Raw genomic sequence first — 17,743 nt, 5'->3', positions numbered from 1 at the left:
ACATAGTGTACTTGCTTGGAGCATGGGACAACTAGTGTTTTTATTCAAGTATAAAGTTGATAAAATCGAAACATTGAATAATGAGTAATCAATATGGTGCTTAGATAAAAGGTGTTTTATTTACTCTCAAAGTGTTGGGGCCATATAGGATTAGTATTATTCTTATGTTTCACTTTGCATGTTTTGACTTCCAGGATAACTAGGACATTCTTCCCGTGGCTAAGTTATTTAAACCATCCACAGTCGTTAATACATTGGAAGTAGGTATTAAGACAAGACTGTCATGAGTTGGCTTGTAGATGTCTAAGATGTTGGACATAGCAAAGAGTTGCTACAACACTCATGAGTAATCATAAGTTCTGAGTATTGGATTCAACCCGTGCTCATTTGAATCACTTCATGGATTTTATCACGAGTGATCATGAGACGATAATATCGTATATTCTTCAAACCTAGAGATATGAGTTATTACTATGAGTTGGTTATACATTAATTGCATGAAAACGCATTGGTAACTCGATGTTATAAAACGTGCCTTTGTGTATGATACAACAAGTAGTAGAACAAGCCATATGAGTCGAAGTTTATCCATTCCTTTTACCTTCAGGATAAAAGCGATATCTGTGGGCCCCTCGATGATTTAGTGATGACACATGTGAGTGCTTGGCCAAGCCAGGACTGATTTGATCTGTTCAATCAGTCAGTCGTCGTAAATCGGAAATTGGGAAACAACAAATGGACAGAGAGAATGATTATAATCCATGTCTCGGTCCATATGATATCTAGAATGGAGGAATATATGATCCCTTATCTAATGGACAAGTCATTGACAAGGTCAGAGTTCGACAACGGCTTTAAGAGCTATTAATTTGGACTTAATTTAGTGATCAAAAGGAGACTAATTAAATATATGGGGATTGATTGTGTAAATCATTCATTCTAGAAGTCCAACTATTTTCTGGATACATGTCAAAGCTAGTGGGAGCATACGTGTTATTCTAATAATCATCATGTTAGTGGGAGCATGATGATTATGATAAGTGTTGCAAGTCAGCAATATTAATTATAGAAGACAAAAGTTTCAATTCGTGAAGTTGCAGGCGTTGAAAAAAGTTGTTTTGCTATAATTAAGGGAGAGGATATACTTCATTTCAATTCTAAAAGCTTAGATTGAGACTTTAATCATCTTTAGTCAAGGATATATATATATATATATATATATATATATATATATATATATATATATATATATATGAATTTCATGTTGAATGGTTCAACTTAAGGAAATTCTATATATATTGTGTTCTCAAAATTCGATTATGATTACGGCATCCCTCTTCATAGTCGAATAATGAAAACATGGAAAATAAAAGTATTGTAGCAAAAGACCGGTCTAGAATCATGTCTTCATGTAAGAAATCATGAATCGTGTTCCATATGCCTCGGGTATAGGATCGATTGCATGTGCTATAATATTTATCCTTTCTAAATTTTCCAAATGCCTGGGGGCATTAAGAAGGGAAAAGGTCTAGAATTGGATATGACTAAAATGATTAAGCAATTGTCGAGGACAATCTAAGGTTTACCAAAGATTGTTTGCTCAGGGACAGTTGGAAGTATAGTGTTAATTTTGGAAGGACCATATTGACATAGTCTGAAAAGAGGAAACTCTTGTTCAGAAGTGATAGTCAAAATAGGAATATGGAGTTGTCTCCATAGGTGGAAGTTATCTGTGTAAGATTAGAAAACTTAATGCAAGAAGGATATTCAAAGCAATGTACTTTGATTATGAGACTTAGTTTTCATGGAGTTGATCTCCATTGGATTATCCTGTAATGACTGTTGACAAGTCTTTGTAACTTTGTTCATATTCATTACAAGAGGGTCAGTGCATATAAGTTTAAAATCTAAACAAATTTCGGTAAATGATAGGAATTTGGAATTCTTACATTTACGATAAGGATTTGGGAGTGTGAAATGAGAATCATTGAAATTATGTTTAATCGATCTTTTTCACAAAGTAAGGATCATAGACAAACATAGTGTGCATACTTGGTGTATGGCATAACTATTGTTTAGAAAAACATAGTGTACTTGCTTGGAGCATGGGACAACTAGTGTTTTTATTCAAGTATAAAGTTGATAAAATCGAAACATTGAATAATGAGTAATCAATATGGTGCTTAGATAAAAGGTGTTTTATTTACTCTCAAAGTGTTGGGGCCATATAGGATTAGTATTATTCTTATGTTTCACTTTGCATGTTTTGACTTCCAGGATAACTAGGACATTCTTCCCGTGGCTAAGTTATTTAAACCATCCACAGTCGTTAATACATTGGAAGTAGGTATTAAGACAAGACTGTCATGAGTTGGCTTGTAGATGTCTAAGATGTTGGACATAGCAAAGAGTTGCTACAACACTCATGAGTAATCATAAGTTCTGAGTATTGGATTCAACCCGTGCTCATTTGAATCACTTCATGGATTTTATCACGAGTGATCATGAGACGATAATATCGTATATTCTTCAAACCTAGAGATATGAGTTATTACTATGAGTTGGTTATACATTAATTGCATGAAAACGCATTGGTAACTCGATGTTATAAAACGTGCCTTTGTGTATGATACAACAAGTAGTAGAACAAGCCATATGAGTCGAAGTTTATCCATTCCTTTTACCTTCAGGATAAAAGCGATATCTGTGGGCCCCTCGATGATTTAGTGATGACACATGTGAGTGCTTGGCCAAGCCAGGACTGATTTGATCTGTTCAATCAGTCAGTCGTCGTAAATCGGAAATTGGGAAACAACAAATGGACAGAGAGAATGATTATAATCCATGTCTCGGTCCATATGATATCTAGAATGGAGGAATATATGATCCCTTATCTAATGGACAAGTCATTGACAAGGTCAGAGTTCGACAACGGCTTTAAGAGCTATTAATTTGGACTTAATTTAGTGATCAAAAGGAGACTAATTAAATATATGGGGATTGATTGTGTAAATCATTCATTCTTATATATGTGGGTTTATGATCCATGATTCCTTATATTGGGTTTAACCCATGTGATGACCCATGGATACTCCATGGAGGTTAAAACCCATGGAGCATAAGGAATGGGTAAAGTCATGGGTTACATGGTGTAACCCTAATGTGCACACTATATAAGAACCCCTTTAGCTCAAGAAATTGGCACTAGTGATATATATATATATATATATATATATATATATATATATATATATATATATATATATATATATATATATATAAGGGCTAGCCGATTTGAGCATGTGTGTCTTCTTCTCATGGTTATTCCAAAGGTTGATGATGTTGTGTGAACCATTTGAGGTGTCACACTTGAGGCACTAGGCTCTTGAGCTTCATGGAGTCAAGCCACATCAAAGAGGTATGTATTCTATCTATTTTATTACCCAAGTATCAATGATTGTATGCTAGTTAGGGTAATACCTTGGAATATTGATATTTGCATGTATAATAGAGAAAACATAGATCCAAGGTATTTAGGGTTGCATGTACACCATAGGAGTGTTAGAATGCTCAAAACCCAACAAAGATGTCATGGAAAACATACTATTATAACCTCTAATATCATTCAAAAAACTAATATCTGCATAAAGGTTATAAATTTCAGGAGGAGGCCTTGGCGGTAGAGGCAATACAACAGAACCTCCTCTACAACAGTGATTATACCTAGGACTATTAGTTTCATAATGATTTCCAAGCCTTTCAATATACCAAATTAAATCCCCACAAAATTCGCAAACACAGATACAATCCCCACAGTTGTAATATGCAGGAAGAGCAGCAGAAGCAAAAACCCGGGATCGTCGCGTCCTGCGCAAAGGAGGAGGAGCAGATGTGGAAGAAGGTGACCCACATTCAATAAGCTTATGTTTCCGAGCCTTAGGCATATTGACCAACCTACCAAATCAAAAGCATAAAACAATTTACCATACGCAAGAAAAAAAATAAAAACCCTAATTGAGAAATACTAAAAAGTAAAAGAAGAAGAAGTAGAAGAAAAGTACCTAGAGCAAGCAAGCAGAGATAACTTGAAAAAAAAAGAAGGTGGGGTAAGATAACCGATGGACAACCAATATATGACACGAAAAAAAAAACTTCGCCAAAAAAGTAAAGTGAAGTGCCTAAAATCAGACCACGTATCAAGAAGATGAAAAATCAGGAAGTATTGAAGTTAAAAAGAACAATTCTCCATGAAAGATAACTTTAGGTCAAAGAAAGTAACGTGGTAAAAGTAGTAAAAGCAAATAAGGAACTATACATAAGGCTCCTCATAATTAATGTTATATATAATTATTGTCTTCCGCTCCATTAGGGTTGAAAGGTTAGGTGTTTGATGATGCCATGTCTGCATTTGATTTTTGATAGGTTATTTTAGTATTTTTTTTGATGTTAATGGTTGTTTCGATGGTTGATCGTTGATACTCCCTCTTACCTACTATCGATTATAGATATTCCCAGACATGATGTTTTCCGTATCTAAAAATTGATAAGAAAGCACGTTAATTAAATATGGACTCATTATTTGGGGGCATAGTTGATTTTAGATAAGGTGAGTAGTTTCAATTATCAATTGTATGTCGTGTGGAAAATACCCATATATTCTTAGTCATCTGCTGCAGACGTACCGACCATATTGTATTCAATTCTAAAAGTTCTCCATATTTTGTTTCAGAAAAATATTGTATGTAATGTTGTGAACTCATTTGATTTGCAGATGACTTAAATATATGTCATTGACATAATTTTTCTTTGTGGCTAGGTCAAGCAGGGTCGGCCCAAGCCCAGGGCGAGCTGGGCCATAGCCTAGGGCAGCAAGTTTATGGGGGCAGCAAATTGTTTGCATGGATTATATATGGGTATGTTATATTCGGCCAAAGTCGATGTCAGTCCACTGGAAAAAGAAAGGGAGGCTTGACCTAAGGGCATCACCTCATTAGGCATAATTCATGAAGCGGGAAAAATTAAGCATTCGACCAGAAAAATAAACAAATGCATAATTAATGTATCAGATTTTGAGATGGTAGAAGACGAGGAGACAAGCATGGGGAAAAGGAGAAAACGCATAACAGAGCCTCAGATCACCATTCACCGTATAACTGTTAGTTTCTTGTATCGCAATGCGTGGTCTCGGTTCAGCGGTTCTCCTGAATCCATATTCCTTGTGGAATTCCTTTTACAGACTCTGTTTATCCTATAATTTAATTCTCCATTTCTGGTAAGTCCTTATTCATTCTCCTAATTCATAAAGGTTAAAGTTCTTGGATATACTCTTGTTTCATTCTCTAGAAAATCTGAATATGTGATAAAAGGTCAAACAAATATGTTATTCAAGTTGGTGAAAATCTGGGATATAAGTTGCTGAAAATACGAATATCTGATTTTATTTACGATATTTCTTGATTTCTTGTTTTCAACTTTTCAATTGATTTTTTAGTAATTGAGGAGGATTATTTTTGTTTCTGATTTGTGAGGTAATTGAGGTTCTTATAATTGTTTGCAGACTCTATGAACAAGTTTAGTGAGATATATGAGAAGCTTGAAGATGGTAAGAGATGGCAGATAGAAACCAACAACCTCAACCCCAAGTGGAGCGGGAAATGCAAATAGAAACCAACAACCTCAACCCCAAGTGGTGGAACAGGTGCCTATAGCAGGAGTTGCACCAGAACCCATCACCATGGCTGGAGTACAAGCCATGATTCAGACGATGATGGCTGAACAAAGGGAGGAAATAAGGCAAATGTTGTTGAACAACAGGAGTGAACCCTCAATTCCTGTTGAACACCCTGAATTAAATAACGATCAATCTGAAGAAGGAAACAACAGTAGATCTGTTGGTCATACTGAACCGCTCGTGGTTGGGAGAAATAACAACGAAGATAGAGTGGAGAGAAATGGGTGCAAGTATAAAGATGCAAGCCATCAACCTTCAATGGAAAAGAAGATCCCGTCGGAGTATTGGATTGGATCTCGGAAATGGAATTGGCTTTCATGACATATGGTTGCCAAGGCAAGTTACAAACCACATTTGCAGTGCATCAGTTCAGAGGTAGTGCTGCTCGTTGGTGGAACACTCTGGGGAAAACCCTTAGCCCTAATGAGCCACTGCAACTGACTTGGGCAGAGTTCTTGGTGCACTTCAAGCGCAAGTACTGCTCGGCCCAAAATGTGCTAGAGCTAGAAAACTAATTTCTGACGTTGAAGAAGGGAAGTATGACCATTGATGAATATACAAATAACTTCACAGATAAAATGGAGTTTGCTTTGCGTATTGTCCCAGATGAGCTGACAAAAATTGACAGGTACGCAAAGGGACTTCCATGGGAGTATGCGGTGCCAGTACTTCAGGCACTTACTTTGGAGACAGCTGTCTGGGCTGCCAAGTCTGTTGAAGATATGATAAAGGGGAGAGCCGCCAGCAAGGTTGAAGTTGGCGAAAAGAGAAAGTTTGAAGGAACTTCAGGTTCCAATAAAAAGAACAAGTTCTCGAAGACTGGTTCGAGGAAATTCGGAGGAGGAGCCGAAGCCAAGTGGTGTGACAAGTGTAAGAAGAAACATGCTGGGAAATGCAACGTAGAAGTCACTTGTTACAAATGTGGAAAGCCTGAGCATTATGCCAATGAATGCACCTTCAATAAGAACGTCTGTTTTGGGTGCAATGAAGAAGGGCATATTTTGAAGGATTGCCCGAAGAAGAAGGATGCAGCAAAGCCCAATCTTCCACCAAAGCCGAAGGCGAGAGCCTTTCAGATGACACTTGAAGTTGCGAAAGAAGAAGCCGATGTCGCTTCAGGTACCTTTCTCGTAAACGAATTGCCTGCCCAAATTTTGTTTGATTCTGGAGCCAATTACTCCTTTATTTCGCATGAATTTGGTAGAAAACTAGCTTTGCCTGTAGATAGACTAGTTAATGCTTTAATAGTCGAGGTTGCTAGTGGCAAGTTTATACCTGTTAGCCATTGTATGAAAAACATCCCCATTGACTTGAATGGGAATAAGTTCCACGAGGAATTATTGCCTATCGAATTAAATGGTTTCGACATAGTTCTAGGAATGGATTGGCTTAGCGCCAATGATGCCGAAATATTGTGTATGAAGAAGATAGTAAAAGTAAAACCGCCAGGGAAAGAGTCGTTTATTGTGTATGGAGAAAAACGCAGAGTAAACTCTGGAATCATTTCCCTAATGAAAGCCAGAAAGTGTTTGGTCAAGGGATGTACATCATATCTAGCATTCGTGATCGATGCTAAGAAGGAAAAGAAGGAGGTGCAGAATATTCCGGTGTTGTGTGACTATCCGGAAATCTTTCCCCAAGATCTTCCCGGATTGCCCCCTGATCGACAAGTAGAATTCCGTATCGACTTGTTACCAGGAACGACGCAATAGCAAAAGCACCGTATCGATTAGCACCACCAGAGATGAAAGAGCTTATGACACAACTTCAGGAATTATTAGACAAAGGTTTTATTCGACCTAGTTCATCACCCTGGGGAGCTCCAGTGTTATTCGTAAAGAAGAAAGACGGGAGCATGAGAATGTGCATCGATTATAGAGAGCTGAATAAGGCAACAATAAAGAACAAGTACCCGTTGCCAAGGATTGATGACCTGTTCGATCAGTTGCAAGGTTCGAGCTATTTCTCGAAGATCGATCTGAGGTCAGGATATCATCAGCTAAAGGTAAGAGAGCAGGATATTGAGAAGACTGCGTTCAGAACAAGATATGGACACTATGAGTTCTTGGTTATGTCATTTGGACTAACCAATGCTCCAACGACTTTCATGGATTTGATGAACAGGGTTTGTAAAAAACAAGCAGGAGCATGATAAGCATCTACATGAAGTGCTAGAAGTTCTGAAAAAGGAGAAGTTGTATGCAAAGTTCTCAAAATGTGAATTTTGGATTCAAGAAGTCCAATTTTTGGGTCATGTGGTTAACCAAGAAGGGATAATGGTTGATCCAGTGAAGATTGAAGCTGTGATGAAGTGGGAACAACCGAAAAGTCCTACGGAGATCCGAAGCTTTTTAGGATTAGCTGGATATTACCGAAGGTTTATCCAAGGCTTTTCTTCGATCGCTACTCCATTAACAGCTTTGACCCACAAAGGAGTTACTTATACTTGGAATGAGAAGCATAAGGAAGCTTTCGAGAAGTTAAAGAAGAAATTATGTGAAGCACCGATTCTTTCGTTGCCTGAAGGAGTTGATGACTTCGCAGTTTATAGTGATGCATCTGGAGTTGGGTTAGGTTGTGTTCTGACCCAAAGGGATAAAGTGATAGCGTATGCATCAAGGCAATTAAAAGAGCATGAAAAGAACTACCCCACTCATGATCTAGAGTTGGAAGCGGTAGTATTCGCCTTAAAGATATGGAGACATTATCTTTATGGCACAAAGTGTAAACTTTTCACTGATCATAAGAGTCTTCAATATCTCTTTAATCAGAAGGAATTGAACAGGAGGCAACGACGCTGGCTAGAGTTACTCAAGGACTACGACTGTGAGATACTTTACCACCCTGGTAAAGCAAATGGTGTGGCTGATGCTCTCAGTCGGAAGGTAAACCTTGAAAAGAAAAGGCCAAGAGCGTTGAGAATTGAAGTTGTCTCGACAATTGTGGATAGTATAAAGAAAGCTCAAGAGGAAGCTTTAGAGAAAAATGACCGAAAGGAAGAACGTTTGGGCAAAACGTTAGTATTCGGTACAAGCAACCAAGGGTTGAAGGTATTCCAAAATAGGATTTGGGTACCTAAGACGGGAGGAGTAAGAGAGCTTCTGATGGAAGAAGCTTACAAGACCATGTACTCAATTCATCCCGGCAGCACAAAAATGTATAGGGATCTAAAACCCTACTACTGGTGGCCGACGATGAAGCTCGATGTTACTAAGTATGTGGCCGAGTATGTGACATGTGCTAGGGTTAAGGCACAACATCAGAAACCGTATGGGAGTTTAGAACCTTTACCTATACCCACGGGTAAATGGGAAGACATCACCATGGATTTCGTGACTAAACTGCCCAGAACAAAGAACGGTCACGACATGATTTGGGTGGTCGTTGATCACTTCACTAAGAGTGCGCATTTCATAGCAGCCAACGAGAAATGGTCTATGGATAAGCTTGCAAATTCTTACGTGAAGGAAATTGTGAGGCTTCACGGTGTTCCGTTAACGATTGTATCAGATCGTGATAGCCGTTTTACTTCAAGGTTTTGGAGGAGTCTACAAGAGGAATTGGGAACTGATGTGCACAAAAGTACCCACTAATTTTATAATTTATAATCCTACTAACTTAACTAACTAAAATGCACCTAGGCAGTGTACCTAGTCAAATTATAGAATAGTTGGGTAAGTCGGGTGTCGATCACAGGGAACGGTGTTACTAATTAATCTACTTGCTAGCAAATTAACCTAATTATTAACAAGTTTAAAAAGGGTTTTATCTGATTTTACAAGATCAGACGAACTTAGCTCAAATTCAATCAATAAGTAAAAACACTCTTGTTTAGTTCGAATCCACTTCGTCCTTATGGCTAGCTAATAATTATGGATGATCAAGTTGGTTTTAATTATATTAGTAATTTAAGTCTAATTTTACCAATAATTAATTAATTCATGTAAAACTATGTATGGTCACACACAATTAAACACAGACCAATTATGAATATGAATATGCTATGTAAGATTTATTATGTAAACGCAATTATAGTCATAATCTACGTTCTCTAGCACAGCTCAGTTTATTTACTTTAATTACTAACTAAGATTGGTCAATCCTAGCTCTAACACTTTAATGTTCACTAAATCATTAGGTAAACAAGTTCATGCAGTTAATGGTCACTAAACTACACAGAACATGGAATCAAGCAACTAAAGAAACAACCATAAGCATGCTAGGTAATTATAAATCAAACACAAACAATTTACCAACTAAATAAATCCATACAAAATTAAGCTATTCATAAGTTAGAAGCTTCATCTAGCTAAACAAGAGTAGCTAGATTCAGCTGCTCATAATAGCAACTAACACACTAACACAAATCAAAGTATAAGGAAACATGTTCATAAGTATCAAATAAGTGAACTAAATTATGGACCTTCACTCTTTTGGTGTTGAAAACCTTTTTCCAAGACCTTTCTTCTGCTAAAAATCGCCTTCTGGAAACCCTTCAATCAGCCAAAAGTCTTTCAAATCGTAATGGGCAATGGAATTTATAGTATTCTGATTTCCCGAGTTCACGTCGTGAACCATAAGGATTCACGTCGTGAATATTAGATAACCGTGTTCGGCAAGGACTCTTCCACCCGTATGCATATCTTCTAGAATTCTCGACTCACGTCGTGAACCATGAATTATTCACGTCGTGAGTACGTCTTTTGGGTGATTTTTCGTTCTTCTATTCTTCAATCCTCTAAAGTTCCATATTCTGTCAATTTCAGTCCCTATCTTCGAAGATGCTTCTGTTTGGCTGCAAAATAACAATTTAAACTCATAAGTACCATTATTCTATGCAAATAACCAAAATATTAATAGAAATGTAAATAAATATTGCCTAAAAACATGTATAAATATGGCAATATCAAAATACCCCACACTTGTTCTTTGCTTGCCCTCAAGCAAATCTAATTATTAAATCAAACCTTCATCACCAATATCACATAGAACGATCCAACTCAAGTCTCAGCCATTATGCTAAAACCTCACCGCATGCATTTGTGTCTAAAAATTTTCCTAAGTAACCCCCCTCAATTCTAAATACTCGCAATCCTCATAAACACTTGCCCACTTCTTTTGAACAATGCTCATTTTATGCAACCCTCCGAATCCATCCCCAGAAATCCTACTTAACCTCAAAGTATTTTTGTAAAGCTACTCAAGCATACATAAACTAGAGAATTACAACTTTTTAGAAGATACCACATCTTGGAGCTCTTGAATTCTTCTTTTCTTTGAATTCACTTCTTTCATGATTTTTGGCATCTTCAACTTTCAACTTTTAGAATTTTGATCTTTTGATCTTCAAACTTTGATACTTTTATGCTCCAAAATTCTTCAATTTCTTTACTTTTGGTAATTTCTCTCTTTTTTTTACATGTATCTCACTTTTTATATCACTCAAAAACCTACATGCTTAAGCAGGGGCGCTTAACTTCAACCTTTATTGGTTAAGGTATAGCTTTCCTGGATACATTTCAGGTTTAGGCTGCTAAACATATCGCATCCCTCAAACTAAGAGAGATTGTGTTTTTGTCCCATGATTTCACTAGAATAAAGGGGGCCACAAATGCACTATAACGTGTATTGGCTCAACTAAACATTTGAGCCTTTATCAGATCATCCCAATGCAACACTAGCAACTTAAGTTCAAATTATTATTACTAGAACTAAAATTAGATTATTATTTCAAACCCATGAAAATTTTTAAATTCCCTAAGATTTCTAAGATTTTTATTTCTAAGATTTCTAGCAATTTACTAATTTACTTTTTCTACCCCCTACACCACACGTATTACATACAATGCCCTCATTGTATGCACAAAATAAATTAAAAGAAATAAAGGGAGAAAAAGGAACAGACTCCCCTGGGATAGAAGTGGAAAGAGCGAACTCCAAACGTGTAGTTGACATGGACATCTTGAATATGGAACTTGTTCTAAATAGGAACTTGGACTTGAACTCGCGAAAGATGTAAGTGATCCAACAAGCAAAAAAGCAATGAATCGGAACTTCAAACTCCCATAAAAATGGTGTAAGTCTTCAAAATGTATAAAAGAATATGGGAAAGCAAACGCCACTCTAAATAGTAGAGGAAATAGCCAGCATGTGCGCCAAAAAAACACCAAATATAGTGAAAATGGAAAAACTCACGACGTGTAGTCTCAAGAATGCGGATTCTGTAATCTATTATAACTCAACTCACGACGTGAATTAGTGTATGCTCACGACGTGAAAACTGGGCGACTGGAAAATGAGACTGCCCATTCTTCTTATTACTTTTGACATCCCATTCCAAATTCTAAATTGCTAAAGACACTGTGGCATGCGGAATTTCTATGACTCCTTGCTAATCTCATCCTCTCTCTCGACTCACCCCACACTTATTTTTAATTGTGGGTCTCGACTCTTAACTCTAGAACTGTAACGACCCTTGACTAGACGATCACGACTCTTGACTCGACTTTACTTCCTTCCCAAGACTCCTTAGCAAGCTGTAATAAAGGCACCAAAAGACAACTAAAAGTAACATAATAGTTTAAAAGTCTTACAAACCAAAACAAGTTCCAAACCACAAAAATCTAAACCAAATAAAATTAAAACAAAAACTAAATAGGAACTCAGTCGTCATCTTCTTCATCACGTGCTCCCCTTGGACCGGCTCCGTCTCCTCCTTGGCCTCGATACTCGCTCATCCTAGGGAAAATTGGGTAATGATACCCCAAATGAGGAGGTTGTTCCACATGGAGATGTTGCACAAAATTCTCCATTGTTCCCCCAATCCAGTTCATGCTTAAGGAAAGCTGGTCAAAATACCCTATCATATCATACCCAAAGTGTGATGCGACCATGGGTGCTGATCGGCGAACCGGTTGTCCTCTTTCCCCTCGTCCTCTCACGTTTCTTTTCCTTGGCCTTGGTTGTGGTGCTAGTTGATCACCCTGCTGTTCACCACCATCCTCATCATCCGACCCCAAAATACCCCAGTGAGTCCCATAATTTTGTACCACCCGAATGGTCTCCAAATAACCCATACTAAACTCATGTTCATCCATGCAAGTCATGGAATGAGTGATACCGGGAACAAGCAACCCATACGATCGGGCCAAACGGGTAATGAAATGCCCTCCACAAATAGGGCTCCCAGGGCGAGAACTGGCAGCAGAGTCAGCCAGAAAGCGTGCCAAAAAATAGGGAATGTTGCAACACACTCCCGGCTGCAAAATGCACCATAAAAAGAATAAATTCTGCTTTGTCACCTTGTCCCCATGCCTTCTGTGATTGATGGAAAAAGTGATAAATCGGTGTAGTACTCGGTGGATGGGAGATCGAATGCTGCTCTCGGGGGACACTCCAGAACTGAATATTCCGAAGGCAATATTATGCCAGAAATCAAACCCATTGACATCATCCGCATACCCTCTAGCTGAATCCCTCAAAAACATGCCAAACTCGGGAGTCATAGCCTCTTGGGGATTATATATCCCCACCCTCCAAGAAAATTCCATGAGGCTGCACTCCCGGTACTCACCCCCGAGATGGAATACCAAAGCTTGTGGATAATGGGGGTCTTGGACATTCTCGTGGAATGTAACTGTTGAGAAAAACTCAACATAGAACTCCTTATATACCCGCTCTTGGATGCAAAAAAGGTTGATCCATCCCGAGCAAGTGAACGAATAACCATCTCCAATAAATATTTTGGTTAGAAACGGGGACAGCCTATCCACGAGTCCAACTTCCCTCAACCGTGTCCAATTGATGGTGGGTGCGACTGCAATCTCCCGGTTGTAAAGCCACCCCAACCGATTGTTCCAACGCGTGTAAATATCCCGTGACATATTCGTCGGAAAGACGTAAAATGGGTGGAGATTAGCAACCCCAGGTGGAACTTCTCTTCTGGGAGCCATTCCTGTAAAATAAGCAAAAACAAACCAACAAAGACAGCCAAAAGAAACAACCCAACAGATTAGAGATTAACAGAACTGAAGTTATCAAGTCCCAGGATTCACGTCGTGAATCCTTTAAGATTCACGTCGTGAGTTCGTAACAAAGCAACCATAATCGCTAATATCAGGACGCAAATCAGGTCAAAATGTCAATGGGGTTTACTCCTATGCCAATTCCAACCACAAATCGTCAACATTCCAAGGCTATTCCTGTATTTGTAGGGAAAATTTTCGACATGTCAACTAAATACAAACCCTAACCCTAAGTTTCAACTATTAATTAAGAAGTAGTCATAAGAATAAAGAAGTATTACCTTAGATCGCAAGATTACGTAAGCAAAAACGAAAATGGAGTGTATGTCGGCCAAAATCGGAGCAAGGGGGGTCCAGATTTCGTGTTCGCTTCGTGGGAATAAAGAATGAGTTGGTCAAAAGGGATTCTGTGTTCTTTAATCTGTGGTCCCGTGTTTATTACTGTTCACATCGTGAATCCTTAAGGATTCACGTCGTGAGTCCTGTCTGGGCTTAATTTTGGGCCATTCATTCTTCATCGGAAATGGATTAGTCTTGGGCCATTTAGTTTAATAGAAAATGGGCTGATATGTATCAACGATATATTGTCGGTTCATTCAGAACTCACGTCATGAATCATAATGATTCACGTCGTGAATATTGTATGACAATTTATTATTTTTAATCCAGGTTTGTCTATTAACAAAATTCTTAATTATTACCACTTCATGTTTAGGGACCCCACACTCAGTGTTTAATTATGAATAAAGTGAGTTGGGTGATATGATCTATGTTTCTAAGACTAGAATGCAAAAACTAAAAAGAAAAAGAAAAAAAAAATGCAAACCAAACTCGGGTTGCCTCCCGAGAAGAGCTTCTTTTTTAGGAGTCTTGAGCCGGACTCCGTGCCTCCTACGTCGACTCGTCAGAAGAGTCCACCACCAGGATCTTTTGCTCCTTGAAACTCCTCTTATAAGCTTGCACTCGACGAATATATGCCTTTTTAGAATTCTCCTTTTTAGCCTTGACGTCGTTTCCATCGAGCTTGCGTTTGATCCCTTGAATCTTCAATGTTCCATCATTTTTAAGCTCCATAGTATCCTTCTCTTCTTTCTCCACTGGACTTGTGACTTTTGAAGTAACCTCCTCTTCATCACTCGACATCTCATCACCTTCCTTGCTTACCCAAGAAGTTGGATTCGTGTAGGCAATGACTTCAACTAAAAATGGAACAAATGCTCGCGTTTTTTTCTTTTAACTTGTTGAAGTGTTTTGATTTCTTCTTCCATGAGCTTCTCTAATTCTTCAAGTTCATTCTCTTCATCTATGTTGAAAACCTCTTCTTGAGCATGACTCCCTTGGAAACCATCTTCTATTCCAAAAATTTCCTTCTCATCCCCAACTCTCAAGGTGAGCTTGGACTCGCGTATATCAACCAGAGCTCCAACAGTGTTAAGTAACGGGCGACCAAGAATAATTGGTACATTGGGATCTTCTTTCATATCCAAAACCACAAAGTCTATTGGAAAAACGAATTTCCCAATTTTCACGAGAATATCTTCCACAATGCCCCGGGGCTGTGTCACTGAACGGTTCGCTATGTGAATAGTCATCTTTGTAGCCTTCAACTTCTGAATATTCAATTTTTTATAAAACGAATAAGGCATCAAATTTATGTTAGCCCCAGAATCGGCTAAAACATAAACCTTCATATTATTCCCAAACTCACATGGGAGAGTGAGTCGTCCAGGATCCCCCATCTTCTTAGGTATCTCTCCCAACATAGCTTTTGAGCTTTGCTCACTTAGAATCACCTTAGAATTCTCCTTTAATTGCTGATGAGTGTCTAACAAGTCTTGTAGGAACTTAGCATATTCTGGAACTTTTGCAAGTGAATCAATAAAAGGAGTATTGATAGGAATACCCTTCAATTGCTTGATAAACTCCAGATGTTCTCTCTCCAGTGGACTGAGATTAGCTCTAGACGGGAATGGCAAAGGTGGTTTATAAGCTGGAACATATACTGATTTTTTTCTATTCAGACCGAGCCCACGACGTGAGCATAGCGGGCTCACGATGTGAACTGGGTATTCCAGCAGATTCTTCAATTTCGAGCTTCGGCTTCTTAGGCTTTGGATCGGGCTGCTGTGGCTCCACTTCTAAGGCTTCTAGGAACTCAGAAATTGCCTCTTCTTCAGTATCTATGGCCATTACGTGAGATTGAGTCTTCTTATCAGGATTTTTCGGGAACATCTTCTCATTAACCAAAGTGGTAAGTTGACCAAGTTGTACTTCAAGGTTATTGATGGAGGCTTGCTGATTTTTTATTAATGCTTGCTGATCTATCATTATTGTGTGATGATTCTTCATTATAGCTCTTTGTTCTTCCATTGCAGTGTCAGTAGCATCATGTCTTTTTTCTGAAGCTTCCATAAATTTCATCAACATGGTCTCTAATTCTGATTTCTTCTCAACTAGTGGTTGCTCTCTTTGGTAGAACCCTCTGCCAGTTTGTCTATATTTTTCTTCCTTTTGCTTCTTGTATTTATCATAAGGCAGCCACTCTTTCTTCGGTTTCCTCCAGTATTCATCATACTTGTCCCCACTTGAGTAGCAAACTTGAGCTTTCTTGTTTCCGTATTCATCCAAGTTGCAATCTTTTGTCAAATGTGGGCCACTACATCTCTCACAACCAACTCGAATTGCATGAATTGATTGGTCCATTTGGGCCAATCTCTTATCCATAGTGCTAAGCATTGCCATCACAGTAGCCATCTCTTCAGTTTGTGCACCTCCACTGCCTTTTTATTCCATCGCGTCCTGGGTTGTGATACTCACGAGAGTGCTTTGAAAATTCTTCAATCAGCTCCTTGGCCTGAATTGGGTTCTTCTTTGTTAGTGGTCCTAGTGAATCAAGGAGTTTTCTAGTCATGACATTCACCCCATCATAGAATATTGACATTTCTTGCTGAATATTTAGGTCATGTTGAGGACAATTCCTTAACAACCCCTTGTAGCGCTCCCATGCCTCGTATAATGACTCCCCCGGATTTTGCTCAAAGTTGGCAATCGCCTTCTTGAGTTTAGAGATTTTGGAGGGTGGGCAAAACTGATCTAGAAATTTCTCACGCAATTGGGCCCATGTGGTGATTGTGCCAGATGGAAGAGCCTTCAACCAGTCTTTTGCAGCTCCTTTGAAAGTGACTGGTAACATCCTTAACAAAGCTGTCTTGTAACATCCGGATTCCCATGTATCTTATTTTAAGTATTTACCTTGAGTTTTAGGGAGGGACTCGGCGAGTAGGCGCTCAGACTCGCCGAGTAGGATCGCGAATTCATGTCTGGATTAATGAGGGACTCGACGAGTTGATGCGTGGACTCGGCGAGTCCGCGCTGTAAAGTGAAACCCTAAATCTCAGGGCCTGAGCCCTATTTAAAGGACTTTATAGCCTCCATTTGCAGCTACCAGTCCAGAGAGAGATACCCTAGCGATTTTGAGCGAGTTGTGAGAGAGTTTGAGCCTCTTTGTTCGTTTTTGGTGTGATTTAGCCAAAGAGGAAGGGTTTCCAGCAAGAAAGGGGCAAGAGGACTTCATTTCAGCAGGATTTCAGCTTAGATCTTCATTTTGAGGTAGCCATTCGATCATATTCTTCTGTTTTGCTTAAGATCATTGAATTTAGGGTTTTCTATACCTTTTGTGGCTTGTTGGGTTGAGATTTAGTGTCCCATTGAGTAATAAACTTTGGATCCGGACCTTTTGAGGTCCAAAGAGCTTGAACCACCTTGCTTTTTGTGGTTCTATGGAGGAAAGGGACATAGGTTGGCATGATAGAAGGGATTTCACCAAAATAAGCCTAGAGTGCCTTGCATGTGTACCAAGATTCGACCTTTACGTGTTTATTGGTCATGGGGAAATCAGATCTATAGATTAGAGAAGCAGATCTGACCTCAAAAGATCGTTTGAGTGTTTTCATGGGAGGAACTCGCCGAGCCCATAAGGGACTTGACG

At 38.7% G+C, this 17,743-nt stretch overlaps 1 non-coding gene across 1 annotated transcript; it reads left to right on the top strand.

Annotated features, from left to right (window-relative positions):
- The first annotated feature begins 16,712 nt into the window (after positions 1-16,712).
- On the top strand, positions 16,713-16,819 carry LOC145135238 (small nucleolar RNA R71). The gene has a single exon (XR_013719700.1). It is a non-coding gene; the product is annotated as a small nucleolar RNA R71 (small nucleolar RNA).
- The last annotated feature ends 924 nt before the right edge of the window (positions 16,820-17,743 follow it).

The sequence above is a fragment of the Lactuca virosa genome, chromosome 8 (genome assembly GCF_052849685.1).
Source record: "Lactuca virosa cultivar CGN04683 chromosome 8, Lactuca_virosa_CGN04683_v6, whole genome shotgun sequence".
NCBI classification, from domain to species: domain Eukaryota; kingdom Viridiplantae; phylum Streptophyta; class Magnoliopsida; order Asterales; family Asteraceae; genus Lactuca; species Lactuca virosa.
This window is presented reverse-complemented; position numbering and strand designations above follow the sequence as displayed.